The following is a 14,752-nucleotide window of genomic DNA, read 5'->3' as shown; positions in this document are numbered from 1 at the left end:
CGCGTGGCGCGGTGGGGACGCTCCGCCCGCCGCGGGCTCCCGGACACAACACACGCGAGCAGCAAACACGCACCCGCCAGTCAGAGACTCCTCGGAGGACAAAGTAGGTGGGAGGAGAGAGAAAAGAGAGTTAAAAAAAAAAATCACAAAAAGAGAGGAAAAAAAAAAAAAAAGGAAACGATCTCTAAATTATGTTAATCTGTGAACATTGGGGACACTTTGGATTTTTGACCCTGGCAAAAGTGATCGCTCCGGCATAACGTCATCTGCTGCTGTCAGTTTTGCTACCTTGTGCATGTGTCAAACTAAACACGTTTTGAAGATCAGAAATATATTAGAACAAAACTAAACAAAACAAATAGTAATAATAATAAATAATAAATCCTTGGGGCTGGTCTCCATTAAAGATGACATTTCTTTGTTGCCAACAGTATTATTTCACTGCCATGAATCTCTTCCATCACTGAGGAGCTGCTGCTGCTGCAGAACTGGTTTGAATTTAAATGTGGAATTTCAGATCTGAGGCAAGGCAGATTTTTATTTTCCTTCTTTTCTTTCCTGAAAAAAAAAAAGAGTAGCAATAACAAAAAAGTGTGTGTCTCAATGGCTATGTCCTTTGAAAGGAAAAAAAAAGAGTCTAGAATTTACTAATTGTTAGCGATAACTTGAAAGATGGGAACAATAAGAAATGCACCTGTTTGCCAGAATTACGTGAACTCAAAGAGATGTATTGTGCCATAGAAACAGGTCAATTTTTCATTTTTTTCTCCCCAAATGCCTAGATCTTTGAATCAGAATCTCACTGTTTTACAGGATGTAGAAAGAATGAATTATACAACAAAGATGGACATATGGTTTTAAGGCATAATACTGATGCAGCATTAATTTTAGTGAAATGCAATTAAGTGCAGTAAAGTGCAATACTGTAAATATTATAGATTAAAAAAATAGCCGTACTTATTCCGTTATTAACCAATTCTGCAAGATTCATAACTTAAATCCTTTATGCTCAGACTGGTGCATTGCAGCTCCTTGCTAAAATGACAGTCCGAGTCTTCTAGGAGTGGATAAAGTTATATGTATCACATATGGGAAAAGGTAGATACTATGATTTCTAGTCAACTTTATGTGCCATATTTCTCAGAAGCAAGCTGAAAAAACTGTATGACACTCTCACATGATTTTAGGTAAAAAAGCAAAACAAAACAAACTCAAACAAGTTTAAACAACCCATAGAAGTGTTCTGTAGAAGAGGACAAGTTCAATATTTGGCCATTTTAATTTTTGCCTGTGATTTGGATACCAAGTATTAAGCTAATGCTTAAGAAACTACTACAAATCCAGCAAGGATGGAGAGCAGGAAAGTCCTTTAAATTATATTACCAAAGTGTCTGGGTTTACTCACCCTCCTCCCCAGTTTTACTTTTTTCTGTTATTCTAATTGGGTTTGGATTTAAAAAAAAAAAAATTTGCGGGGGAGGAGAGAGGAAGGTACAAATAGTGGTCTTGTCTTCATCTAACAAGATAGTTATTTGTTGCCTTCACTACCAAGGTCTGTGTTGATGGAGGGTTATCCTCTGAATAGCACCATTATTAGGCCTGCTTTTTATGTCTCATTTAGCAATCCATTACTAGTTTTGGCTTTTGCTGATATTTATCAAATCCAAATATTACCGTAGGACAAAAATTCATGCTTAGAATAATTTTTAGAGACTTTTCTTCTTTGTTGTGTTTTGTTTTTTTTTCCCTCCTTCAAATTTTGATATTTTCTAGCAAACAAAATTTCTGGAATGTCAAAATTGTGCCATTTCCCTTCTATTTATTATGTGAGAAGTAGTTAATGTCTTGGATTTGCTGGGGCTGATAAAAGTTGCCTGCCTTTTTTACCTCTCTGGGAAAGTCTAGTACCTTTTTAAAGCAAGGCCAAAATATGGAAGTAGAATATGAATACTTATTGCAGAGAATTACAGGCTAAATCTCAGGCAACTAACAATTTCTTATTGAAACAAAACATTGTCTGGAAAGTAAAATGTTATTCATGATCATGTATGAAATTCTGGCTAGAATTAGAAATATTTGGAGTGGTTCTAGCACTTCAAAAATGCAGATCTGAAAAATAATAAACATTAGTTCAAAGATGGTTTAGGCTAAAGGAAGTAACTTGTTGTACTGGACACCCATAGCCACAGAAGGAGAGTTAGATACTCGGTGTTGAAGACCAAAGTCACAGAGCCATCAACTGAATGGGGACTTCTTGTTATCTGTACCTCTAATCTAATTGTTAGCCTTTCAAATCCTCTTCTGAGGATTTCAGAGAGGTTTCCATGTTTAATTTGCAGTCCTGCGAAACAATGCAGGACTTTCAGAAAGGAGTGATTTTTACCCTCGAATAATTCCATAGGGTGAACTTGTTGAAGTTGTAGGGTTGGGATGTGAATTTTCTCAGACATCCAAGTGAGATGCTGAGAAGGGCTACCAATCTCAAAGTGTTACAGGATACACTTACAGTATACATCCACTTTGCATGGGAAGGAATAACTTTCTGCCTTTGTTGTTCTACTAGATACAAACACAGCGAAAAATGACCGTACACATCTCTCAGAAATTTTACTTCTTCATGGTATTCAAAACACAGCGGCAGCATGAATACAATTCCCTGCTAAGATGAAACAAGGCTGCATACATCTATACATGTAGCATACATCTTTCCAGAATGAAGTATTCTTACTTTTTTCTGAGTGCTTTCAATGGATGTCTCAAAGACAGTCTTGCTCTCTACCACAGAAGGGAAGAAGGTGGCAAGATTTATCAACTTAGGATGCTTTGAAGGAGGTACCACAGCTCAGCCTGGGGAGAGGGGCAGGGTGCTGCTGGGACTCTACCAAGGTGATTCATGCTGCTCTTGCTTTTCATTTAGCATGAAAGGAAATGAAAAGCTGCACTGTGTAGGGGTTGTTGCCAAAACTGGTTCTGCTTTGCTTTCTTGAATGGGCCAATTGCATTGCTGGGGGTGTAAAAGCTTTGCCTTGTTTTGGATGAAACGCACAGGTGACCTCCTCTTCTTGTCATCTTTACATCACTGGGAAGAAATGAGGCATCCTACCTGGCCTACCATGTACTGGACTGGACTTTCCTCTAAGTGTAAGTCACTGTGGCTCCATTCATCATGTGGAGCTCCAGTGATCCATAAAAGTTGGGATTTGGACCAAAGCATCTACTCCATCTCTGTTAATGTGTGGTCTCTTTTTGTTTGTTTGTTTTGTTTTTGTTTTCAATTGTTTTCTTAAGTAGGTTGGAGCTTGAAGATAACATAGTCATGGTCCTGAGGTGCTTATTAAAGTTTAAAATATCGTAATTGTTTGAGATTCTCAGGCATGCCAAGCCTCATTTACTGTCCACCATCATCCAGCCTGATCTTTGTGTAATCTTTGATTTGAGAAGTGGGATTTTCAAGATCAGCAAAACAGCAGCCACTGAGCAAAATTTCCTTGGAGGAGGCCTCAATTTAGCATATGTGGGTTGCTAAAGAATCTTTCTCAGAAGATTTGTATGGTATTTGAAAAATAACTTGAATGAATGCCAAATGAATAATGATGTTTATAAGCAAGACTATAAAAAAGGCATCATGCCTTGAATGGGCCCCATTATAATGGAAAGAATAGATTAAGAATAGATTCTGGGTTTTTAAAATACTGTCAAATGAGTTAAAATGCTTCATTCATTTGTACCAAAATAGCCAGTTGACTCCATGGCTCATTTTTATTGACTTGGAAATATGTGAAAAAAGTTATACTAAAAGTTTTTTTGCTTTGTAGAGTCATATAGATGTAGTGACATTTTGGTTAATATCATAATACTTAGCACTTATATAATGTTCATTTGCAAAGCACTGTATAAATGCCTATTATTTAATCCTCACCCTTTATGAACTAGGCAAGACTATTGTCCCCATTTTTGTAGAAATTTAGGCATATATGTGAAGGGCCAGGTTCCATCACCCATTGTCAGCACTGAGTATGATTGCTTTTGTTTTTGTAATGTAGCAGCATCTCCCAGATCATAATCTGACATGAGCTTTGTGGTGGTAGACAACCTTTAACACTGCCAGGGCTCCTTGAAATTTAAACTTTGTATCTGACTCCAGCAAAAGTTTTAAAGGGCATTTTGAATGTGTTTTGGAGTGTCAGAATGTGCCTATGAGTTATTTCCACAGAACATGAAGTTACTGTCCAATTATCAGACCCTGTATGTCAGTGGGAATTTTGTTTATGACTCTTTAGAGCCAAGTTGTGTCAATGCTAAGACTAAAACCAAATTTCCCAACAGCATGCACAGATTGGTAGGAAACTCTGATTTCTAACTTCCCCTACTATAAATTTTTCACACAGACCAAGTGTACAGATGTCAATTCTTTGCATGCTTTATCTGCTATGTCTTTTAGTCCTATGTTTGCCTATAAAATAATAATAAGACATGATTTTGAATTGACATAACATTGACACATTGGGCCTGTTGTCTCAAAGGAAATAGACATGTAGTAGCACAGAAATCCAAGTCCCTAAGGCAAGCCCGGGTTATGGATTTTTTCTTTTTTTTGTGATGAAAAATACACATGTTTTCTGCTTGTTTAAATGTGCTAGGCAAAGTAAGTTTTTTTTTTTTTTTTTTTTTAAACAGATAATTTTAGCTTTTGGAAGTCTTATTGCTTTGGAGATGGCAGGCTTTTTTCCCCTTCATTTTGAGGAAAACTTTTAAAGCATAGGAAAAAAGAGATGACACGTCTTTCTTAGAAATGTGTTTATTTTTATAATATCTAATATCTAATGATCCAGGTGGTGTCCTTGTTACTGCTAATTTTACACAACTCTATAAAGAGCACACAGCCAATACAGTTGGAAATTTTTTGTGTTCCCATTTAAAAAGGATGGTTGGTTGAAGTGCCCCACTTTTCATCTGTAAGCAACCTTCTCACCCCATTATGTTGTTTTTTTTCCCTGATGTGACAACATTTTCATGGCAAAAAAGTTTTCAAACAGCAGTGGATAACATGGCAGCAGCTTCTCATTCTCTACTGATTGCAGTTAGAAGTGATAGGGCTGGAGAAGGCCTGGCATTGCTTGGAAACTAAAACAAAAAATGAAAAGAAGTGCAACGTGCTACAGAGTGTGATCTCTCCTCCTTCAGAGATGAATAGAGCCTTCTGCTTTACACCTCGTGCTTGTAAAATGGAATCTCTTAGTTCACTTCTTTAAAAGGTACAACATGGGCCCTGTCAGTGTCATGCTGTGGCTAATTTGGTGCTGGTTGTTTTTGCTGGCTGGCTTTTCTAGCCAGGCCAGTGGAAGGCCACAGGCTTTGGTGTTTGAGGCATTCTTCAAAAGGGGTATGATGTCAGGTATCCCTCAAATTCTTTCAGACAGATTTGATGCTAAAAGTTGGTTCCTAATTTTAGTAAATTTGCTGATTTCCAATAAATAATTGAAACATAATGTAGTTCATACACCTTATATTAAATATTGATATATAACTAAAATCAGTCGAAGAATGTAGAAAATATCAGATTTTGAAGCTGAAGATATTTATTGAAAGACAAAACTTTCATGAATCTAGGCTTATGGTATGTATTAATTACATCAAAGACAGGCAAATATCTCTGTTTCTTTGTATTAATGTATGTGGATGTTTTATTTATTTTTTTGTTTGAAAATTCTAAATGTGTATTATTTTAATTATGTTGAGTGTAAATTTGACAATGCTTTGCATTTATTTTTATATTTTAAAATCCTGTTGCTTTTGCAGAAGTATGAGCAGCCAGTATGATTTGCAGTACCATAGCATTATTTTGGTTATGTACTCACAGTGTGTCTGATTTACAGACATTTCAGGGATTGCTAAAATGAAACAAACAAACAAAAAAACCTTCAAACCTAACTCATCTTGAAAGGTTGTACCCCTTTGCTATTGTGGAAGAGAAAAAGAAACAAGCAAACAACCTTTTTTTAGGTCTTGATTATGCCAGCATGCTCCTACATGAATTCACCAGACATGTTGAGTTCCATTTTTTGGAGTGTATTATGTTGAATCACATGATATGAATGTACATCTTGTAAAAGTGAGATATGAATAAACTTATAAATATTTGTAGTCACGTGTTAACGGATACTCAGAATAACTACTACCAAAGGGAATGTGAATAACAAGGTATTTCCCCTTGTTAAAACAGGGCTTTTTCTTCTGTATTTAATACTTTTTCAAGCACCTTATTCACTTTCTCCTTGCAAGGAATCAGAGCTGTGCATCTTATTCTGTAGTCGTTTTATTTCACTTATGGGTCTACCATTGGCTTTTATGCAAATTGTACAGAGCAAGTTATAGCTTAGTGATGGTTAATTAGAAGTTATTTTTGTACCCATCTAATAATAATATGATTTTTTTTGTTTTATTTTGTTTGGTATCCTGTTTTTTAAAGGGATAATAATTTTTCTCTGATGTCAGGAGGAATAAAGGAGCCTTCATAGAGGAACATCCTAGGGATTGTATGTGATGGCTCTGATCTGTTGTCTGTTCAAATCAATAGGAAAGGCACTACATCAGGCTTTTATTTTTCAGGTGATAAAGGAGTGTTTTCTATGTCCCTGCTTGTTGGTATTTTAGATGGAATTTCCTCCCATAGTTTTATTCTTTATAGTTGAAATCCAGCATTCTGATCTTGAAAAGTGTATTTAGGGAATCCTCTTGCTCCCCTGTGCCATTTGTTTCATCATCAGCAGCAAAACAAACTGTGTTGAAGTTTTTGATAGGTCTGTGAATTAAGTTGTAAACTTCCAAACTCGTCACAAGAGTCAGGTTAGAAAGTCAGTTGTCTTGTTTGAAAGTCAGTTTGTCTGACACATAAATGGCATTTAAACTTTATCAGCCTTGTGATAAAGGGTGGTTTCATATCCCAGCCCTTCCCACAAGTTATCCCAGAATCTCTTTATTCTTTCTTGTCTGCAGCTGGCTGTGTATGCTGAAGTCAGAGCCTGTACATACCTTTTCCAGCCTTAAATTTTCTGAAAGTATTTGCATTTATTGGAGTTCTGACATGGAACATAACTGGAAAGCAGTTGGTGCAATATTCCCACATCATGATTACTGCTTTTCGCTAAGCCACCACCACAAACTGACATTCTGTTTTTCCTGTCAATAACTATGTAAGAGACAGGCTATTATAAGAAAATTAATTCTTTCTTTTTGTAGCTCAAAAATACATGGGCAAAGATATATGGTTATCAGGAGTACATACTGTAAGAGTTATCAGAAAAAATACAAAGAATAAGAGCGTGTGTTGAAAGATTACCTTCACCAGAAGACTGTCCACTAGCCATTTATGAACAAGTATGTTTTAATTATTTTACTTTTTGTCTATTCATATTCAGTTTACGTGTTGAAAAGAGCAAGAAGTTCTTTTGGCAATTTGCTTGTTAAGAAGATAATTTTTTTCCTCTCTGTTTTCATTAATTAGCATTTTTTTTTTCCAGTGGCTCCTTGTTGTAGTGCTTTCTGAAATCATTGACAGTTCTGAGGGAAGTTTCCTCTCTCTTGTCTTTGGGTATATTTTTCTTTTTCTTTGCAGGAAAATTTATTTTTAATTCAAAAAAAGTATACTTTGACCCTATAGCCACTGGCATTTTTGGCTGCAATCTCTAGATCACTCTAAATTTAATTGGATAAAAATAAACACAGTAACTAATTCCTCACAAACTATCAGTAAAATTTCCTTTCTTTCTTGAGTAGCTTTTCTCAGACTCTTATTTTTTGAACTGAAACATCTGAAAAGAAAATTATGAGGAGCTACACAGGAAACAGGGTTGAGTATCAGCTGGCATGAATACCCTTGAACTCTGGAAATGTTACCAGAACGGGTTGTTCGGTCCAATATTGCCTGCATATCCAAAAGTCCAGTTAAAGTTAGAGGGAAATCTGTATACTCAAGCCTGCAAGAGCAACCACAGAAAGACAGAGCCACATTCAAGGACCACATGTAAATTGCTAGAGATTGGATAACAGAACAAAAGGAAATGTATGTAATTTCATTTCCCTGAATCAAATACTCAGACTTCATTACCAATATGATTAAGGGTAATGATCCTACTCTTACATTTAATTGCTGGTTTATAATTGCTACCAAGAGGCTATAAAAATACAAGGTCAGAAAATTGGATCCAAAAAAGGGACTTAATGCCTCACTCTAAAGTTAGACTTCAGAGGAATTTAAGCACTTAGTTCCAAAACCTTAACACAGGACTCTTGGCTACATCTCAAACTCTACTAAAGCCTGAGGGCTGCAGGTCCTCTGTTTCCACATTTAATTTCTCCATGTGCCTTGTGTTCTAGTTGTGTGTGTGCCTGGCACCTGACAGATCTCTGTGGCTGGGAGGCTTGCTCCCTTCCTAGCCTGACTGAATTACAGAAATTAGGCATCTGTTTCATTTTGCTTATCTTCAGGTATTTCCAATTCAGTCAGCCACATCAGAACCTGTCAGTGGAAGCAAGCAGATACTTTCAGCAAATAGACCTCTGGTGAGTATATTAAGGTGTGCCTTAGAAGACCAGCTCAAGTGTAGGCACTGTCTCTGCAGACATCTCTCTTTGGGCAGAATGTCCAATTCCATGACAAGTCTCTTCTGCATGCTTCCTTTGTGTGTCCTCCTCTGCACAAAGGAGAGTGGTTCCACTACTTTGTTTTCTTCAGAGGGGAAGGCTTCCTTTTACAATGACTCAGTGACTAATATATTAGCACAGGACTCCACAGTCTGTGTTTTTCTGACTTTATCAGAGCAGATGGACCTGCTGAAAAATTATAGCTCTTGGTCCTGGGGAAATACTGTGCAGAACAGGGAAGACATGGATTACTTGTGCTTAAGTGTGGCCCAAGACTGTAGCTGATGCCACTTTGATGGCATAGCAGGCAAATTACCTTTCTGCTATGATTTTCATTCTAGCTGGTTTCCCTACTGTGATTTCTGATATTATAGTACACTAAATTGCAAATTGCATTTCTACAGTTTTTTTGGGGGAAAAGAATTATCTTATTGTTTTTTTCCCTAGGTGGGGCTCAATATGGTATTTGAATATTTCCTAAATATATCATCTTTGTACAATGGACTTCCTCAACTTCATGAAGATTCCAGTTTTCCTCTCTTTCTGCTTACAAAAAGACCTCTTCAGATGAATGATTTAGATGCACTTATACAAGAAAAATTAAAAACCAAATCCGTCAAAACTTGACAGAATTTTAATTGCTACATAAATAGCCTAAGAGTCTTTAATAAAGCAATCTCTTACGGTTCCACCTACCATGTATATTCTTGTCACAAGACCCCTGCTTCTGCTTCTGCATGAGGTAAACTGTGCTCAAGGAATGAACTGGGATGTGTAGAGAGGGAAAACACCTCCCAGGAGTATTCTTCACTTGCCTGACATGTCAGTAGGTGTCTGTATGTAGATGATGAAGAAAAATGGCAATAGGTACAAGTTAACTTTATCTTCTGCACAACTGGTGATCATGCAGGAGAGGTGGATCTAGCTTGCTGCAGACTGCCATGCTGATACAGTGAAGGCAGCCAGGCATTTCCAGGATATCACTGAATGTGTGACTCTTTGGATGTTAAGGTCTCAGGACCAGAAGTATGAATTACAGAAGTGCTCAGTGTTGATTGTTGTGACTCTAATTAACACAAGTGATGTAGCTTTGGGACTTGAGGGGAGAAGCCAACATTATGTGGCAGTGTAGATTCATGCAATATACCCCTGACTTCCTGTCTTACATCAGGCAGATCATTGTGTCTTTCTGCTTCAGTCTATAAAATAGGTTTAATGACACTCTCTTAATATGTACATAGGAGTGACACTCTCCTAGTGTGTACATAGAAGGATTGTGACCATAAATTCATTAATCCTTATAGTACACTGATATACTAGTTTTGGGAGCATCAGCACAAAACCCACGAGGCAACAAGTAACTCTATATTCAGTGCAATGTTCAGAGGATGTGCAGTAAATAAAGCATGAGGATAAAGAGAACTATTGGGCAACTGCTGTGTTCACTGAACACTGTGCACTGAATAAAGCTGGGGTCCTGTGGAAAGAAAAGAAATATATAATTACAGAATGTATCATAATGTGTACACACATGAGAGTAGAATCTGATTTCACAGTAAAAGCCAGTAGTGGCACTTCCTGACTTTTGGCTGTTTAATGAATTAATGAATGCTAATTTTTTTTTTTCAGCTTTATGAACATTTTCCTTCAATGTTTACACACACAATGTTTGTGTGTGTATACACACAAGTCATGCATTTTCAAATAAAAAATTAAAAGCTGGACAGGATACACTGTAGAACCATTAATACTGGGACACTGGACTCTCTTCTGAGGTCTAGAGGTCACTTGAGTCACAAAAGAACCTATAAGAGGAGAAAGATGGTTAGGGTGTCTGAGGCTTGCACAGGACTTGGGCAAATGGGACATATGAAGGGGTCTTGAACTCACCAACACCAAATGTACAGAAAATTCCATTTTATGGGGCTTTGAGCCCATTGTTGTGAGGGAAGGTTGAGGGAAAGAGCTTTAGAACCTCTTCTGGTTAGACATCAGTTAAGAGGCAGTTTCCCATCTCACTTAAGCTCCAGTGCAACCTGAGTCTGTGTGCAATATTAACAGATACAAAAGGCTCACAGATAATAATTGTGGCCCACAAACTGCATTCACCTTAGACAAATCTGTATTTTTACTTGGGAAATTTAGTCCCAGTCCCCTTTTGTTTTCAGCACATCCAGATGTATCCCAGTGACCCATACATTGTAAAATATTTTCCATCATCCCTTTTGATCTAGTGCTAAATATATAAATGTTCAGGGTGCAGAAAACTCTAGGCTGCAAGAAGAAGCTAAACTAGATCTAAACAAGGTGAACATCTGGGAAATACAGAAGCTGCACCAATCTAAAGTGGTTTCTTTAGATGTGCAAATTCTAACTTGGCATTAGAGGGTGAAATGAATGAATGTGTTGTCACTGGTTGAAAAATAAGGGCTTTCTTGAAGGGTTAATTTAATTTATTTTAGACCATGTTTGCCAAGGACTTTTAATGTGTATGGGTATTTGTGGATGAACAGACTGTTCTGTACATCTGAGCCTTAGGACTGTTGTTCATGACAAAAAGTTTACAGGAGATGCCAGCCAATATTAATAGAGAAGTTGCTATTGCTCCTCCTTCAGTTACTGTCTCTGCTATAAAAGGAAGGTTGTAGTGTTCATCAAGTATTGAACCATTTCTCAGTATGGTAGAATTAGGATAGAGTCTGATTTTCAGGGAATGTTTATTTCTGGGACCCTGGTACATTTTCTTTAACATTTGAGACTTTCACTTCTACAGGGGTGCAGATCTTTCATTGGCTAATGATAGGCAGGCATGTTTGCTGCTTTAGATAGATGTCCATGCCTTTGGAAGTCCAGCTTGGAAAAGTTGTGGGAGCCAGGGCTTGAAATAAGATGTCGTGTTCATGAGAGCCCTTCTGCTTAGCAGAGAGGCACATGATTCAGGTATCAATGCCTTGCCATTGTTTGTCCCTTCATCCTTATTGCTATAAACAAGTCATGTCTGGGCCTTGAATGGTGTCTAATACATTTTCTTTGAGAAGGAAAGCATTTTATTCACAGAGAAAAAGAGGGAAGAGATTTTTTTTTACCATAAATATTTCCCTGAATAAATTATACTCTAGAAGATAATGTGAGATCTGGAGAAATTTTGATGAACAAGAATAATGGAAAATAATGGAGAAGATGCTTTTGAGTTCAAATCACTTATCTCCTTTAAGTGTGCAAGTACTAGTTCTTTGTCAAAACTATGTTCATCAGAAGAACTGAGAAAAAGCAGGCTCTTAGGCCTGATGCTGTAAATGTCTTTTTCTGGGCCTCATTCACTTTACCTTGTAGTCTATGCCTTTTACTCTTGACAAGTGTTAGTTCCTCTCAGATTCTTTTAATAGCTCTAATTTATCTGCATTCTTAGTTCACAGAATCATAGAATCATATAATATTTTGGGTTGGAAGGGACCTTCAAGATATATAGTTCCAACCTCCCTGTCATAAACAGCAACACTTTACTAGACAAGGTGCTACAAGCCTCATCCAGCTTGGCTTTGAACACTTCCAGGCATGGGGCATCCATATCTTCTTCGGGTAATCTCTTGAAGTGCCTCATCAACCTCACAGAAAAGAATTTGCTTCTACTATCTAAATGAATTCAGTAAAGCTGTTACATCTTGTCCTTCCACTACACGCCCTTGTAAAATGTCCCTCTCTAGGTCTCTTTTTGGCCCTTTTTAGGTCCTGGAAAGGGCTCTAAGGTCTCTCTGGAACCTTCTCTTCTCCAGACTGAACAACTCCAAGTCTCTCAGCCTGTCATCTTAAAAGAGATGTTCCAGCTCCCTGATTATTCTTGAAACTCTTCTCTGGACTTGCTCCAACAGGCCCATATCCTTTTTTTGCTGGGGGCCCCAGATCTGGGTGCAGCACTCCAGGTGAGGTCTCACCAGAGCAGAGTGGGACAGTCACCTCCCTTGACTTGCTGGCCACACTGCCTTTGAAGCAGCCCAGGCTGTGTTTGGCTGTCTGGGCTTCAAGCACGCGTTACCTGTCATGTTGAGTTTCTCACCAATGAACATCTCCCAAGTCCCTCTCCTCAGAGGTGCTCTCAATCCATTCTCCAAACATCTGTTTTTTGTGTTTGGGATAGCTCCAACCCAGGTGCAACATCTTGCCCTTTTCCTTGTTCATCAGGTTTGCAAGGGCCAACCTTTCCAGCCTATCAATGTCTCTCTGGGTGACAGAGCGAGTTACTTAGTGTTGCTTTATTCCTTTTATATGGATACTTGCTCTAGATCCAATTTTGTTTGCTAACTGTAATCTGTAATCTGTAGTGGTCTCTCTATAAATAAGATAAAGCCAGATTGCATAAATTTTCACAGCTTTCTCAAAAATGGTAATGGAGGTCCCTCACTGCCAGAGCAACACGGAATTTTGGGAAAGTAACAGCCATAACTGTTATCATGCACCACAGCACATCTGGGTCACAAGCTAGTCTAGTCTCTGCCTTTCTCTTGGGCTGCAATCTATGGAGTTTATAGGGCATAGAAGATATACCTCCTTGATCTAGGTGTCTTTATTCTGATGTGAAGGGAGAGTAGTGCTAGCTAGGATCTGTAAACTACTATAGAACACAGTAATGTATTGCAAATAGAGTTAAATCTTATGTGGATGCAGATGTTAGAGTCTCTTGCTGGTAGCCATCCTGTTCTCAACAGTAACTGTTTTCTGTTGATATTGGGTGAGTTGGTTTCAGTATTTAAAGCCTTGCGTGTCTCTAGACTCACCTACATTAAAGTCCAAGTCTCTCTTGATGTTTTGATTGGTCAGTAAAGAATGATTACCCTGAAAACCTTCCAGTGTGTAAAGATGGCTGCTGTCAAGGTGTTCCCTTTGGGACCTACTTCCTAAAGTGGTGCAAGATCATTCCAATCCCTTGTCCTTTGAGGTATGCTGCAAGGTACACCTCTGCTTTGGTGCTTGGGGATTGATTTGGTCTGCTTTTGCTCTTTGTTGCTTGTACTTTGAGGAAGGGTTCTTGAAAAGAAGAATAAATGTTTGGAATATCCACATATCTTTTACAACTCTATAAAGGCTGAGTGCTGCTTGCATACTTCAGTGTGGTTCTACTAAAGATGCAAGAAAACTGCTGATTTACATCCTCTACATTCCAGGCTGGATTTTTTTGGTCTGTTATAGGCATTTGTTATCTTTGCATACCTCCCTGATCATAGTCAGGAGTGGACCAGGATGAAACCTGTATGATGCTTTTTCTACTCACTCATATGGACAATTGTGTTTTATTTTCTGTGGTGTTATTTTATTTGATCCTCTTTTCACCGGCTTTGCATGTGTAATAGTTGACAGAGAAGCAATCTCTAGAAATTTAGTTTCCTTCCTACTGCTAGAATTATATTTTCTTTGCGACAGTGTGTTTCCTTCAGAACTAGTGCATGTGGCTACTGTGGCACAGACATGACAAGATTTGTCCCTGTGGACAGTTTTCTAAAGTCCTTGAACTGAGTGCTATTTTTGGAAATTGTATGTGAGATTTTTGGAGATTACCCAAACTCGCTGTGCTGCAGGAGAACAAGGCTCAAAAGGACTGCCGAGTTAATCAAATGAAATTACCCCACACACAACCCAGCCATGGAATAGAAGGTTCCATTCCAAGTGTTCAGAGACCACAGGATTAGAACACCAGAGGTAAAAGAAGCACACTGTGGGAAACTTGCTTTACATATAAGTAAAGCAAGTTTCCCTGTTCCCCCAAATCTTTTTAGTGAAACTCGTCTTTCTCATATTTTACCCAATTACAAGAGTCCCAAAAAGGTCACTCCTTTAAAGATTGTAAATGTGCATGTCGTGTTTGGTCTAATAAACTTTGAGAAATTTTGTCTTTCATGTCACTTAAATGTCTGCATGTTGAGGTAAGATAGATATTTTTAATAAGATTATTATTTAAATAGACTGTTGTGCCCACAATACGTATGACTGGAAATGGTGTCATAGTTTAGCTTTTTTTATGTGGATGTAGGAATGAGGAAAAAAGTAATGTTTATTTCAGAAAATAATGGTATCTATGGCAACAGATGCATGCTGTGTTTCAATGGGGAAATACAAG

The 14,752-nt window shown here is 37.8% G+C and overlaps 1 protein-coding gene across 1 annotated transcript in view; it reads right to left on the bottom strand.

Annotated features, from left to right (window-relative positions):
* Nucleotides 1-14,752, bottom strand: part of LOC127059869 (trichohyalin-like) — a gene marked incomplete at both ends in the record, with an annotated part of 310,239 nt that overhangs the window by 67,098 nt on the left and 228,389 nt on the right. The gene's annotated exons all lie outside the window — the stretch shown is intronic.

The sequence above is a fragment of the Serinus canaria genome, chromosome 1 (assembly GCF_022539315.1).
Source record: "Serinus canaria isolate serCan28SL12 chromosome 1, serCan2020, whole genome shotgun sequence".
Taxonomy (NCBI): Eukaryota; Metazoa; Chordata; class Aves; order Passeriformes; family Fringillidae; genus Serinus; species Serinus canaria.
This window is presented reverse-complemented; position numbering and strand designations above follow the sequence as displayed.